The following is a 12970-nucleotide window of genomic DNA, read 5'->3' as shown; positions in this document are numbered from 1 at the left end:
AAACCAATTAAAATATAATTTTGTTGCTGAGTTGTTGGCACATAGTAAAATTTGTATTGCGCGGTTCTCCCTCTCTCTCCCTCTCTCTCCTCACAGCTCCAATGATCAGTTTATAGCAGTGATCTTCAGAAAGAGTGTGCTCAATATGACAAAGTTTGGTTTTTACTAGCACTCAGATAAGAAATCGATGCCTTTTCGGAAACTTTTCGTAGAAAAATCGATATTACGCCGATTACAAATCTGGCTCGGAAATTAAATGCATATAAATAATATTGATATAATAATGAACATGACTGGAAGCATTGCTTACAGCACATTGCTAAAATTCCAATCTTACCAATCAGTTCTGTTGAACGTGCCTGAAAATATTCCACGCAGTTTGGATTAAAAACATATAAAATATATATACTTAATTGTGTTTAACAGGAATAACAAAAAAATGGCAATACTTAGGGACTAAGTGGATAGTAATAGCTATAAAATATGAATGTTGGAAATTTTTAGTTCAAAACTAAGGTCCCGAAAAGCTAGCGGATGAAGAAGTGAAATTAAGAAACATGTCATGGTAACCATCGCCGTATGCAAATTTTGTAATTTGTCTCTTATATTTATACAGCAAATCAATAAAGCGCCGATTCTGATTCGATAAATTTTCGATAAAAAATTGATAACTCTTCGATAACAAATGGATAAATTTCTGTTAGAATATCGATAACTTTTCGATAAAATAGCGATAACTTTTCGATAGATAAATGAACACTTTTTTCTACCAAATCGATGAAATTTCAGTAACAACCAGATAACTTTTCGATAACCTACCGATACTTTGTCGATAAAAAATCGATAATTCATCGATAAGACTTCTTATCTATAGCAAATAATACGCTTAAAAAACAAACATAACCCGTCTCCTACTACCATCACGGCGACAGAGTTTGAAAAAGCCATAAAACTTGCTAAAACATATAAAGCAGTAGGCCTTTACAGCATTGCCATGCCGATGCTTAAAAACTTTGGCAAAGAAGGAAGCAAATATCTAGCGCATGTCCCCAAACTGTCTTTGTACACTTTCGTCATCCCCGAAAAATTGCAGACCCCGGATGGAAGGTAAATACTGCTGATAAAGCTTGCTAAACAAGTACGATATCTCTCCTATCTCCAGTAGCCAAGACACTTCAAGACATTCTGCTCCCTTATTTCACGACAAACCTGCAACTCGCCAATCATCAACATGGCTTTCGAAAACAAAATAGAACTACCAATGCGCTAAACGCCATCAACACACAGATAAATTGCGGATTGAAACATGAAAGGCGACGTTATTTACAATGGACAAATGTTGACCTGTCGATGGCATTATGCTACCGACTGTCCTACATTCAAAATTACTAGGTGTAACTTTCGATCAGAGCCTTAATCTTCAAATCAATTGCTGAAAGCGCTTGGGGTAAGAATATAGAAACGCTCATTACCACTAACAAAGCAATTGGACGGCCGCTCGTATGCTACGCGTCCTCAATATTGTCGAAGAACCTAAAGCATACGCACTTGTAAAAACACCGCTATCAGAACTGCTACGGGTTGTCTTCTTACATATGTCGCCAGAACACCATCTACACAGTGAGGCGAGAGTATTCCCCATATGATAAAGAAATGAAATGCTGAACTAACAGTTTCTGTTGAATAACCAGAAACCTGAACATCCCAAAATACATGTAATTGAAATGGATGCGGCTTGAAATTATGATTTCGAAAGCTTAAGGAAAAGTACATAGTCATCGTAAGTGCAATGGAAGACTAACATATGCTGTTCTTCGCGTGGAAAACTAGCAAAGTTCGTTGTTCGCCTGGAAGAACTATGCTAGTCTTCCACGCAAATAATGAAATATGCTAGTTGTCCACGCGAACATGAATCGTGTTAGTCTTTCATGGGAATGTGGAACGTGCTAGTCTTCCATTGGATCGGCGGTGTATGGATATGTACAACGATAGTTAAGAGAATACACATGTCTATACCTTTCTCTACGTGTCCTTTTACTAATTTCTGTTTGTTAACAACATGTAAATTTTAAATTCTTTTGCTTTACTGCCTCTCACTTTTCTCTCTCTATCCCACTTTCCAATTATAGTTAAAACTTAAATCATGTTGCAAAAAAAAAATTTTAAACTTTTATTCCACAATAAAAAGTTTGTGATGAGTGTGGCATGCAATATGTAGCATGTGGCATGTGGCATATATTGTATGTGCGTATATGCATGCAAGTAGATATGTATGTATGTGCATTGATGGCATGTGCCAGAGATAATGGTTTAAATTAGTCGAATATGCAACAAAGCCAATAAAACCTACAAAATAAAAGTAATAGAGAGAGAGAGAGAGCAAGTGCTATAAGCGGCAATAGCGTTGCCATGATTATTAAGAGCGATAAGTTAGTTACCACGAAAAATTTTTGCAAAAACTTTTTACACAACTTTGAAATAATTTTACAGTTATACGCCTGCAAATATGCAATACATACTGCTAAAGGACTTGAGGCTATAAGCGTGTAGCTTATATACTGAGCAGCGTGTTATCAGTGGAAGGTTTAATTTTTGTTTAAAGCTTGTGATGTTCTGCTAGAAAATACAATGTCAGTGATCAAGTTCCGTTGAAGGAGCCTGGGCGGTGCCACGCCCATTGTCCAAAATTTTATTAATTTTCTATCCGTCTTTGGTAATGAATTATCCCACTTTTTCGGTTTTTCGAAATTTTCGATATCGAAAAAGTGGCTGTGGTTATAGTCCGATTTCGTTCATTTTAAATAGCGATCTCAAATGAGTGCCCAGGAACTTATATACCTAATTTCATTAAGATACCTCAAAATTTACTCAAGTTATCGTGTTTACGGGCAGACGGACGGCCGGACGGACATGTCTAAATAAATTTCTTCTCCGCCCAGACCATTTTGATATATAGAAGTCTATATCTATCTCGATTAGTTTATGCCGTTACGGGGTACCGTTATGCGAACAAAATTAATATACTCTGTGAGTTCTGCTCAGCTGCGTATAAACATAGAGTATATATTTTTGTCACTATAAAGTTCAATTTATATTTATACGCCTAAAAGTGAGCTTTTATCTATACAAATTGTAAATAAAAATATGAAAATTTGGAAAGACCTAATTTCGGACCTAACTAAACGTGTTGGGCTGCAACTTTCATTAATAAAATTCTTACTTTACTTTTTAAAAGCCCAACGACTTTGCTGGCTAGCTCATGTTATGCCAACGGACGAAGACGCTCCTCCCAGGAAATTATTTCAATCGATACCGCAGTTGGGGAATACCTCCAATGAGTAGGGAGGAGCAAGTGGAGGAAACCATGACCGTCTTTGGTGCTCTAAATTGGTGTCAGTTATCGCGAAATATGGTTAGCTGGCGTGACTTTTCATGGAATTGCTAAAGCGGTTAAGCCCCATTTAATGTGGTTGATGATGATTTAGCTCAACAAAGATACTAAGGAACAAGTAAGAAAGGCTAAGTTCGGGTGTAACCAAATATTACATACTCAGCTGCCAAATTACAGCTTGCAATACTTTTAAATTACCTTCTTTTAAAAGTGGGCGGTGCCACGCCCGTTGTCCAAAACTTTACTAGTTTTCTATTTTGCGTCATAAGGTCAACCCACCTACCAAGTTTCATAACTTTATCCGTCTTTGGTTTTGAATTATAGCACTTTTTCGAAATTTTCGATATCGAAAAAGTGGGCGTGGTTATAATCCGATTTCGTTTATTTTAAATAGCGATCTCATTAAGATACCTCAAAGTTTACTCAATTTATCGTTACGAACGGAAGGACGGATATGTGAGCTCTGCTCAGCTGAGTATAAAAATTTGCCTATCCATTTCTAAAATAATTAGGAGTTAAGTTTAAACAAATTTCGACACTGCACAAAACGTTGCTACGAAGGAACGCAACATCATTGCTGTAGCGGAAAGAAGTGTGATTGTGTGAGTGGTAAATCAACTGCCCTTCGTTTATGCAATGCGTTTCAGTTGACATCTTTGATGAGTAATCAAGTTTTTGAACGAGGCTTTATGCCCACTTTTCCTCTATACTCAAATTAAACAACATCTTTGCAGATTTATTTTACTGCTAATGCAGAAGGGCAGCCTCTATGCGATTTTGTAATGCTGGCTAATCTTTTGGCGGTTATTTAAAAAAACATGTTGAGGGAGTGTATACGTATGCCAGTCTTTCAAAGTGACTATTGATCGTTGTTCCCTAAACGTTCCAAATTTCAGTGTTGTTATCCATGCTGGTAGGATGTCAGCTGGCGAACATCGTAGCCATTATAATGCTGCTAACACTACTGTAGTAGCAGTTTTCATATCTGAGCAGCAATTTAACAGGCGAGACATTGTGATTAAAAGCCGTGATGACCAATGATGATTCACGAGCAGCATTGCTACACATGAATGCTAATTCATTGCTGTAGCGGCAAGACTTGTGATTATGTGAGTCGTAAATCAACTACCGTTCTTATTTTTCGGCTATCGAATTCCTTTGTTGTGTGTGTTATTGTTTTCACTATACATTCAGAGCCTTACACTTGTTCAAGCAGGTACGTGCAACAAGCTGGTAAAGCCATGGCGAAAGCAATGAGGTGAACTCAGTGTCGAAATCAAATGCGGAGCAATCTTTAGACGGTTAATTGAATAGTCAATGCAGAAATGTTGTGAGAATGCAATACGCATGTAGGCTGGCAGCTGGGGAACATTGTGCCCTGTATAATGATCCTGGTGGTAGGAATTGAATAGGCGAGATATTTGTAGTTCATGATCGTCATAGAATTACGAGTGGAATATTTAAAATTCAACGGTCGTATGACTCTTTACACCCTTTACACTTTAGTTTTGTGTAGGGGTAAAAATGGATATGCATGATATGATATAAATATTACAGAAGCCAATCTCATAACCAGAGGGCAAACACGCAAAACTTTCTCATCTATGATCTATTTCGCGTATTATATATTTGTAGGAAAGCACTCAGTTAATACTGTGGCGAATATTTTCAGTTTCGACACTCACTATGCCGCTTGTGAATAAATGCTTCACAACTACAAAAGCAATGTAAGCAGAGGAGACAACAAATAGCTACGCACACATGTACACAGCAGCTAAGAGCGTAGACCATATTAAATAAATAAATAATCTAAGGCCGAGCTTATCTTCCGGACCACATTAATCACACATATACAACGTAACAAAGAGCTTAGATGACACAACTCACAACGAGAGAAGCAAATAAACAACTAATCGAGAAGGCTGTTCGCGAAAAGTCTAGACCCTGGGAGGTTAGTTGTAAACTTCCTACTTGTCTACTTCCATAGTAGAGCTGAAAATGAAGAAAATTTCGCAAACAGAACATTTGACTTTATTTATTATACAGTTTACTGTTTCGAACGATAACAAAAAGCTAACAACTATAGAGAACTTCTCGAGATTCGCAACAATATGTTATTAAAGTGTGGGATGCTAACTAATCAGTACTTTGTTGAAATATGAGTTTTTATATTTCGGAATAACCCTTAACCAAAAAATCAAAATATTCTACATAAATATATGGAAGTATAAACTAGGTGCATGGCGAAGCCTCGCTCAACCGTGACCATCTCGTATAAAATAAACCTAAATTTCTACATTGAAATAATTTTAAGAATTTTTCTATATGATTTTTTATTAAAGTTAATAAAATGCTTGGAATACCAAAATTTATTGACGCATACATTTATCTTGTTTTTTGTTTTTGTATAATGTATATTGTAAAGAATAACAGAAAAGTCAAGTTAACTATCAAATGCTCACTAAGCATTTTATCCAATATTTCTTCAATTTTTACTTGAGTGCAAAATGAAAATTAATTAAATTGCTTTCCTGCTCCTTGCTATGGCTTCCGCATCATGAATTTAAATTTCATTGGGCTTGTTGCTCCTTTCCAGTCTTCCAGTTTTCTTTTTCAAACAACAGCAGCACTTCAGCATAACTTCATTGTTTAGAAAATAAAGCATTTGAAAATTAAATAACCTGAGTCAAAAGTTGAAGTACTTGTGTGCTCTTATGGGTTGGAGAGGGAAAAGGCTTCCGCGTTATTGCAACTTGTAAGAAGCATTTCAGAATTTTATTTATTATGAAAATAGCAAAACAATAGAAACTAATTAAGTATGCAGTAAGGTTGCAAAATTTGAATTGAATGCAAGAAATGGTAAACAAAAATTTCGAGGTAATAAAATTGGAAGAAAAGGTCAGAAAAATGAGATATTTTTGAAAGCAAAGTCCTTTATGTGCACTTCACTATTTTGAGCTTATAAAAACGTGTTAACAAGACTGTCAAATTTTGAATTTTTTGAAAAAATTTTGGTTAACGAAAATAACCAGATATAATGGTACATGGGGGCCACTGCGTTCAATTTCATCCGAGCGTCGATACAGCAGCCAGATGGCAAATAGAAACACATACTTAACGCTTGCCTCCGAATACATGCCTTACGATGGAGGGGAGTCTCCTCCACAAAAGACGGCGAAAGATTTGGCGCACGGTCTAACGCACACCACGTCAAGTGGGGTAGTTCCGATGCCAACAGTCGTGGTGAGTCACTTTTCGATTACCTTTTGACTACTGACCTGAAGTTGGCAATGTAGGTAATGAATCCAGTTTTCTTACTAATAACTGTAAATAATTTATAGACCTTATTATTTGTAGCGAAATCGTTTATGGGTGGAGCTAAAAAATTTTGTGTCCTTTAGGAACACTACTTCTCAGACCACCGTTATATGGAAGTGATGATAGACATTTTCAAAGAAAAACTAAAAACCTACCAAAAAGACCTGAGAGGGGCGAAGAGAAATTCTTGAAGAAACTTCTGCTATAGAGTCGAGACCTAACGATACCTGGAGCAGCATAAAAGGGAAAACATTAGTGCTGCTACTGGATACACATTTTCCGGGTAATATGTCCGACGTATCTGAAGCACCTGCAATAAACCAGGCTGGAAAAATACCTATCACTAAGGAAAGGGTTAGGTGGCTAGTTAAAAGCGTTAAATAATCTGCTGGACCAGAGGGTATCGAAGTTATTAGTGCTTCGTATTAAACTCTAGAGAGAATAATTAGTAACCTCGTCACTACTACTATTGATAGCAACCTCATATCCGGCTATCAACACACATACATCTAGGGTAAATCTATGGAGACTGCGCTCTACAGAGTAGTCTAATATTGAAGCATTCTTATTTGAAAAGGATTTCTTTCTTGTGGCCGTCTCAGAAGTTGAAGGAGCATTCAACACTATAAGCCCAGAAACCATTAACAAAGAGTCTAACAAGTCTCGATGTAAAAAGGCCCCTTATGGGACTGATTAATCAACAACTTAAGGGAAGGAAAGTACTTTTTTTTACTCTGGAAGGTTGATATAGCACGCTATGTTGATAGGGGCACACATCAGGCTGATGTTCTTTCCCCGCTTCTGTGACACCTAATGGGAAACTCGGTACTTAGAAATGCAAGCTGATGAAGATTGTGGCATATGCTGATATCCCAGCTATTGTTTACAGCGGCAAGCTCCCCCATACTTTATGCGACCTGATACAGATAGCACTGCAAGAGTTTCTCCTAAGGTCCTCCTGATGTGGGCTCAGCGTCAATTCCGATAAATTTGAGCTTGTCTTATATACGAAATGTTACAAAATGCCACCGTTGAGCTTACCAGAACTAAATAATGTGCGCTTAAACCTGGCAAAATTCTTGGGCATAGTTCTGGACAAAAAGCTCAAAGGGCAACGTCGTTCAGCGCAAAAAAAGCTTACATTGCATTAAATACGTGTAATAGAGCCATTGGCAAAAAGGGAGGATTCACGCCCAATATATGCAGATGGATTTGTATCGCTATTACCCGACCCATACTGCTATATGCGAGTCTTATGGTTGCCAGCCTATAACAAGACGTCTAAGCTAAACTTGTTGGACAAAATCCACAGATCTAGTATGATCAGCATAAGGGGTGCTCTGAGAACAACACTTAGCGAAGCTCTTCATATCATTCTTGACATCCTACCATTGGTTCCAGCTGGTTATCGTGCAGCGGCAACATCAGTCCTGCGTTTAGGAAAAAATTATCCAATTGGAACAATAAAATCATAGCAGACTTTAGTTTTCTTCTCACTAACATAGATCGCTGTGTGACCACAGCAGTTTCGAAAAGCAATTTTATTGTAAACATTCCCAACAGGGATGATTGGATGGAGTTGGAATGGTGCCTTGCTACTCATGACAGCATTTTCTTGTACTCTCATGTGATCTAATCATATTTTAATAGTATATTTACGACATATTTTTTGAATTTAAACAAACAGTGCGCGCATTAGTCTTGCTTCACTGCTCGAAAGTCAACGACTAACCCGCTACCACTACGAACATAATACTCTTACTAGCATAGCCATAGTAACAGTTTTAAAGAGCGGTGCCTTTTGGTCTTTTCCAGCAAAACTTTTTGTTATATTCTCAAAATTATTATCATAACACTACAAAATAGAAATATGAATTATTTTTAACTCACCATTGCTTTTGTTATTGTTATTTCGTATATCTCTTATTGTTGATATCATTACAATTATTTTGCTTAAACTTTTGTTTGTGTTGTTTCAAAATTTGTTTAGAATATTACAAATTGCACGTACGTGGCTGCAAATAAAGAAAAGGTTTAAAAAGGGAGAACTATTAGAATACATTCAGATAAGTGAACGAATAAATAAGTATATACGTATGTATTGTTTGCAAAAGTAAAGATACCCAGAACAGTGGTGCACTCGAGAGCTTCGTAGAGCTTCGGCAAACTATTCGGCGTTCACTTTCATTTCGTGTGAGCGCAGCAACTGAGACTCTGTGAACGAAGCAGTCAATCAGTTTTAAGCTTGAAACACAATGCCCTGACGTCGCGAAATAAACGCGACGAACATCGCCTTGTCAAAATTAGAATTCCCATAATTACATGAAGGTGAACACAATGAACGCCAAGAGCGGAATTTACGCGACGTCATTTTGCGACGATAGATTTAATTCTATCGTCGCCGCCGGGCGATGACGACAATTTATGCCAAAGGTGACCATATTAATTTTTGCTTCAACGCTCACATTAAATTTAAACTAAAAATACATTTATCTCGTTCTTTAAAAAGCACAAACATACATTTCCAAACTGGATTAGAATAAATTTATTTGCATGATTATAATAAAGTTTTTCAGTGAGTTCTTTGTGTGAAGTCATTAGTTCCTTCTTCTCTCTTCCTTTGTCTTTCATATGGTCACACTTAGTATAGTCAAATCAGCTGTTTGTGTAAAATTATTTTGTGAAAATTTTGTATGCAAATTGAAAATTGAGAAAAATTCGCGATTAAAATGGATATAAGTGAATATATCATAGAACAAGTTAAGGAAAACGATTGTTTATATAATCTTGGTTCTTCAGATTATAAAAATTTAAATAAAAAGCAGTCGCTATTTGAAAATATTGGCATAGCATTGAACTTGGATGGTAAGTATTTATATGTTTGGATGTGGGTTCTTCTCATATGTTTAAGTATCCTTTTTAGGAGAAACATGTCGTAAAAAGTGGAAAAGTCTGCGAGACACTTATAAAAGGCGTAAGCGCTGTGCGCTATCTTCTTCCGGGAGCGCCGCAGGAAGTGCTACAAAAAGTTGGAAATACATGAATGCAATGCAGTTTTTAGACGACTATCCTGATTCAAGAAAGTAAGTACAGGGTTATGTATATTGCCGCGATGGGTTTAAGTGGTTTTCATTACATTTCGCAATTACTACACGTCTAAAAATTCCAGGAGAGGTATCAAAAGATGCGTCAGAATTACCACAATATTTGGTACAGTGATACTCATATGTAATATAGTGTGATCGGGACTGGGATGTATATAATTGAAAGTAGATTAAATTAGATTATCAATCATATATTTTTTTCTTTTTAGAACTGTTGGAAATTGTGATCCTGGCATGATTAACGAACATACTGATGTATATGAAAAGTCAACAGATTGCTCAAACTCTTCAAATCGTGAACCACTTATATACGAATCGCAAATAAGCGAAAATTCGACAGATTGTTCCAATTCTCCAAATGCAATTATGGATGCTACTTTCGAACCGTATATAGTATACGAACCACAGTTAGTTGACGAGAATTCCAAACCTTCAAATGATAAAGCCGCTAGAAGCTATGTCGCTCAGAATAAGAACCGGAAGTCAAAAAAGCAAGCAGATGCCGAAGTTACTTCAGTTTTCAAGGATGTGCTAAAAGAATGCGCAAAAACAATCCAAGACTTAGCTTGTGCCCCTGAGCAAGAAAAGATATGGGATTCAACATCGCTTTTGTTTGAAAGCTTGGCGAAAACAATTTCCAGTGCCAACTTATCACAGAATAATGTGCGCAATATTGAAAGGAAAGTTGTTGCTTTAGTTTATGAAGAACTAGGAAAGACAAGTGTTCAATAATTTCACGTCTTTAGCTGATAGGTAAACAGTCGTAAGTCCAAAAAATATATTTTGAGAAATGAGAAAAACAAGTACCTCAATGACAATGGCAATACATCGTAGAGTTCGAAGTGTAGGCAACCAACAATATCTGGGCTAAGAAGCCATAATAAAATTGAAAAATGGTACTAATTCCATTTGGACTAAAAGTGGAGTTGCGACTGCTTACCTCTCATTACAGACATATCGTTAGCTTAATGCACAAAGGACCTAACCAACATATTTGAAATTTGTACGAGTAGCGAATCACATTTTATTTTCGCGTTCACAAAACACAGTATGGCATTTCAAAAGTGGCTATGGTTCTAACCCTTTAAACTTTTTGTCAGGGCGTATTTTAATATATACCAAAGTTTGCGAAAAATGCAGTATCAAAAAGTCTGTTGGTTAGGGCCTTTGTTAATTAAGCTAACGATATTTATGTATACCAGTTATTCCCAACGGCATTGTATGCCATTTTGGGTCATATGTTGCCTTTATACAGAGAATGGAGAAAAAATTCGAGCGTTGAAGTATGCAATTTAATAACCTATCAGTATTGAATAACGTATATTCGTGCAAAACATTGAAATTTTATTTAAAACTTGATAGCAACTAAATATACATCTTTCTCTTTTGATAGATGCACAATTTTCAAGTAATTCAACTCAGAGACTAGACTACTTAAGCCTTTAAAGAAACTTATAAACTTTTTATTAATACACATACACTTTTGCTCACGCAGTTAACCCATAGTAATTTTATTATTCGTAGTTCAGGTTTTATTTAGTTTCATAAAGCAATTACGTAACTTATCAAAAAATACTACAAAACTTCTAATTTGTACATGGGTCCTTTTATGATAAAAATGTATTTTGTGTTTGTATGTATAGCCGATCTAGAACTTTGGGGCGTTTTATCAGGGAAATCCTGAAACGTTTGTTACTTTCGCTATTGCTTTGCTAGTTTGGAAGTATGCCATAATTTTTCTGAGGGATAACAGCTCCTGTACAAAAATTATGAATAGTTGCATAGATTAAAATATAAGTTTGGAAATTAATTAGACATATTTTGCTAAACTTGCATGGAGCGAATTTACTGCGCTAAAGTAAGATGGCTGAATTATGTAAGCAGCTACAATAGACCCTTGTGAGAAAAAAATTCTTTTTTGCCATAAAAGTAGATGCAAATCAAAACTGGACGTATTAATTGACAGTTTTATGTTACTTCGAGTAATGAAATTTTACTACTTGATGGTAAATGTGTGTGTGTGTATTGTAAAGACATACAGCAGCGAACAGAAAAATAGCAGTGGCAATCAAATTAAATTCGCCAATTAAATTCTTTTTTTTTCGATATTTGAAGAAAAAGCTTCAATGAATTTTGTTGCTAAAACTATGCAAACCACATTCGCAAAAAAGTTTACGAAAAATTCGAAAATTCAAGAGAATTTTACAAAAATTTCAAAGCTTTTATTAGAGTTCTCTGAATCTCTTTGAGTATGCAGCCTTCTAGTCCTATCAATTTTAGTCTAACAAAATTATAGGTCTCTAAGAATTCGGATTGATTTTCGAAACTTTTTTCTCGACACGCATTTGGATATAAAAAAGTAATTGTTTCACGTTTTGTATAGAGGAAAATCTAAAACACCCTTCGAGAGACCTATAACTTTGTTAGACTAAAATTGATTGCACTACAAGGCTGCATACTTAAAGAAATTCAGAGAACTCTAATAAAAGCTTTGAAATTTTTGTAAAATTCTCTCGAATTTTCGAATTTTTCGTAAACTTTTTTGCGAATGGTTTGCATAGTTTTAGCAACAAAATTCATTGAAGCTTTTTCTTCAAATATCGAAAAAAAGGGATTTAATTGGCGAATTTAATTTGATTGCCACTGCTATTTTTCTGTTCGCTGCTGTTAATACAGAATACTTATTTAAATTAACTTATTACATACTAAAAATATTACATTTTGAATGATTGAATGATATAATGAATTATGCTGCATACTAAATTTTCAATATATATTTGGAAATTTTTATAGAGATTTTTAAAAACATTTAAATTAACATATTTCATACTAAATATTACATTTTGAATGATTGAATGATATAATGAATTATGCTGCATACTAAATTTTCAATATATATTTGGAAATTTTTATAGAGATTTTTAAAAACATTTAAATTAACATATTTCATACTAAATATTACATTTTCAATGATTGAATGATAAAATGAATTATACTGCATACTAAATTTTCCCAAAATTTTCAAAACAATTTGGAAAGTTTCACTAAGAATTTTAAAAACATATCGAATTTTCAAGCATATTTGAAAGTTTTCGATTTTTCATAGACATAGTTTTCGTTATATAATTCATAAAATTTCTTTTTAATCAATGGATAT

The 12970-nt window shown here is 35.2% G+C and overlaps 1 protein-coding gene across 13 annotated transcripts in view; it reads right to left on the bottom strand.

Annotated features, from left to right (window-relative positions):
- B4 overlaps positions 1-12970 on the bottom strand; it is a 628513-nt gene that overhangs the window by 290402 nt on the left and 325141 nt on the right. For all 13 annotated transcript variants that reach the window (XM_067765289.1, XM_067765287.1, XM_067765288.1 and 10 more), the window contains one exon: positions 8600-8724. The gene's annotated coding sequence lies outside the window, so the exon portion shown is untranslated. The remainder of the gene's footprint in view (positions 1-8599; positions 8725-12970) is intronic.

Source organism: Eurosta solidaginis, chromosome 2 (assembly GCF_040869045.1).
Source record: "Eurosta solidaginis isolate ZX-2024a chromosome 2, ASM4086904v1, whole genome shotgun sequence".
Classification (NCBI taxonomy): domain Eukaryota; kingdom Metazoa; phylum Arthropoda; class Insecta; order Diptera; family Tephritidae; genus Eurosta; species Eurosta solidaginis.
The sequence above is the reverse complement of the archived record's forward strand: the minus strand, read 5'-3'. Positions and strand labels throughout refer to the sequence as shown.